We start from the raw sequence: 3,600 nt of genomic DNA on the forward strand, positions 1-3,600 counted from the left end.
AGTCGGGTTGGGTTGAGTTTTGGTTGATTATTTCTTAATTTGGGCTGAGCTTAAGTTAGCCACTAACCTCACCAACTCGTCCAAGTTGCAGCCTAAGCTTATAAGAAACCAAAAGTCTTCTGAAAAGGCCAATCGACTAGTTTTTTTTTTTTTTTTTTTTAAAAAGGCTCTTGAATAAAATGTGATTAGGAAACAAATATTTTTATATTATTAAAATTATATTACGAAAATGAATACTATGTCATTCTCTTCATTAAATACCCACATGTTGAAATAGAGTTGACACGACTCGATGTTTAGTAGGCCATTACAAGCCAACGTGCTGAGCTGGCATGACTCACTTAAAAATAGTATTGAGTCGGCCCATGCAAACCAAATAAGTGGCCCAACATGGCCCATAAGGCTGCAAACCAATCGTATCGTGCCAACCGTGTTGGAGGCCCATGACCCATGAACACTTTGTTGAAATCTTTAATTTAATTTTATAAGTCATTTTGTCTTAAATTTTTTTCATTATCATATAAAATTTCTTTTTGTTACTTTTAAACACCTCTAATAATATATTTATATTTATCGAGTTTGTAATTGTAAAATTTATAGAAATGTTGATTTTTTTTTAAAAAAAAAAAATTAGTAAAAAAAATTATGTTTGGATTTGTTTTTAAAAAAATCAAAATAACAATAAATTTAAAACAATAGAATATAAAAAGAAAATGAAATAATTCTTTTATTCATTATTTCAATAAATTACATGAAAAAATAGGGACAAAAAAATGTGAGAATTGCATCATTATAGTTTGAGTACATCCCAACTAGGTTGGCACACTCCCAACTATCAACCATATGCATTACCTTTAAAAATTAGTTACATTTAATAGATTTAAAAGAAACGAAAAACATGTAATTCTTCAATTATCATATTCATTTTTGTCTTCTTATTCAATCTTCATCCTCAATTGTCTATATTGAGCTCCAATTTCTTGAGGTCTTCTTTAAGTTCATCTTCCAAAGTCTGGAGTCTCATGCGTCCATTTTCCAAATCCTTCAAACATGTCAAGGCCTCTAGCATCTCTGCTATAAGAGTTGTCCTTCTATCTTCTATTATATTTGCAATTATAGACAAAGCAAATTCCGATGCGACAATAGACACCAATGAAGTTAGTAGATCACGTGCCATTTTAGATAGCACAAAAAGAGTGGATTCATGAGATTTCCACTAGTTCATAATATCAAAATTTGTTACTTCATTAGGGGATAGGTATGAACAATAATCAATATCTAAATATTTTGAAAGATCACCTACTTGAAGGACCAACTTGTTGCTTTCCCTTATCTAATTGCATAAAAAAATGAATCATTTCCAAATGCAGATGGAGTTATAGTACTTGAAGACACACTACCATATTTATTTTCATAATATTTATATAAGTTATTTAATTGTTCATATATCTTACCTTCTGGTTCAAATGGTTGGTTCATACAAGTAGCTATGAAATTTAAAATGTTTTCTACACCTTCAACCTTAACCCTTAGATCCATGCAAGCAGCTAAACAATAAAGTGGTGGAATAGTCTTCCAATATTTCAAAAAAGAATTTTCCATTTGTACACATATTTCACTAAAAATGGGATATTCCCTATATGGTTGAAACACATCACTCATGTTGCAAATACATCTAAGTGTTATACAAGATGTAGGAGTATATACAACAAAACCCATATTAGTAGTTTCATAAAAAACCTTCAAGAATTTTAAAAAGGAAAAACATTTCTCACAATCATCCGAAGTTATTTTAATTTCACCTATCTTACTATTGACATAATCTGATAGTATGTTATGATACCCTACACAAGATTTTAATATTAGGTAGGTAGAATTCCAACGATGACCGACGTCATGATGGGATTTTCTCTTCTTCAAACTTACTGATTGACATAAAGCATAAAATTCTTGTAATCTATTAGATGAATCAAGAAATTGTAAAGTAGATCAGATAGCCTATAATGAGGGTGATATTAATTTTAAACCATCTTGTACTATCTTGTACTATTAAATTAATTATATGACAAATACATCTCACATGAAATATTTCATTTCGTGGACCTTCTCTAATTATTCTTACAAATAAATTTATGACACTTTTATTGTTTGAAGCATTATCAAAGGTAATACTAAAAATCTTGTTTTGTATGTCATATTCTCTAAAAACACTTGTCAAATAATCATATATGAGAGACCCATCATGAGAATGAAATATTTTATGAAAACCTAATATTTTCTTATGTAATTTCCAATTTGAATCTATATAATGTGTTGTCACACATGTAAAAGATTCATTATGTTGATTAGTCCATATATTTGAGGTCATAGACACAATACCACTATGATTATTAAATTTTCAATTATTAATTGTTTTTCATTTTTGTAACATTTAATTACATCATTATAAGAAATAGTCTTAGGAATTTTATGATAAGCTAGTTGGACATACTTATGCATGAAATGTACAAATTTAGGATCTTCTCCAAATGTCAATGGAAGTCTCATACTAGCTACCATTCTATCCAACCCTTCTTTTAGGCATTGTTGATTGTATATAAAGAAAGACATTGAAGATGTACTAGATCCTATTTTAGTTTGACTTATTTGGGATTGCCAAGGGTTAGAGGGAGGGACAGTAGGGGGGTGCGTGTCTCCTTATCTTTAAAATAATTAAATTCATTACATTCATTAATACCAAAGTCTAGGTTTTCAACATCTAGGTGACAAGGATCCATTTTTAATTTTAGAGGAAAAAAAATAAGGTAAAGGAATATAACAATTAACTGAAAATATAAATTTAAAATAAATAAATAAAGTAACTAAATATAAATACCTTCACCTTGAGATGATGACCACTTGTAGAGTTAGTAAATATCTTTAACACAAAATAATTTCTAACTAATGAATACTTGTGGAAAATATATAACTTGAAGCCTTGAATTGGAGCAGCACTTGTAGAAAATCTAAACTTAGAAAATTGTAGAAAGAGAGATTAGAGAGAATTGTAAACAATATAAAAAGAGATGATAGAGAATACTGTGTGAAAGAATTAAAATGAAGGATATTTATAGAAAATTATTAGTAAGTCATTTATTTATTTACCCGTAAAACTAGTCGTTATATAGTTGTTAAGAATGATATTATAAATATTTAACATAAAAATATTAATAAGTGAATGATTTATTTATTTATCCTTTAAACTAGTCGTTATATAGTTGTTGAGAGGTATAATATAGATATTTAATATGAAAATAGTAAAAATAATTATTGATTTACTTTTTTACCTTTCAAACTAGTTGTTTTATAGTCGTTGAGAGGGGTATTATAGACATTTGACATGTAATAAAAAGGAAAAGGTAAAAAGTAAAAAGTGATATTTAAAAGGGCAAGTGAGCCCACGAGTGTCTCCTCAGGCCCAGCACTACGGGCCGGCACTAAGGGCGTCTCCTTAGGCCCAGCATGGTCTGCTACAGTAGTTGGGCCATTACAGCCTGGCCCAACCTTTTGGAGTGCCGGTGCACGGACTAAAATGGGCGCCCGGCCCATTGGACAGCTCTA

The sequence above is a fragment of the Vitis riparia genome, chromosome 5, assembly GCF_004353265.1.
Source record: "Vitis riparia cultivar Riparia Gloire de Montpellier isolate 1030 chromosome 5, EGFV_Vit.rip_1.0, whole genome shotgun sequence".
Lineage (NCBI taxonomy): Eukaryota > Viridiplantae > Streptophyta > Magnoliopsida > Vitales > Vitaceae > Vitis > Vitis riparia.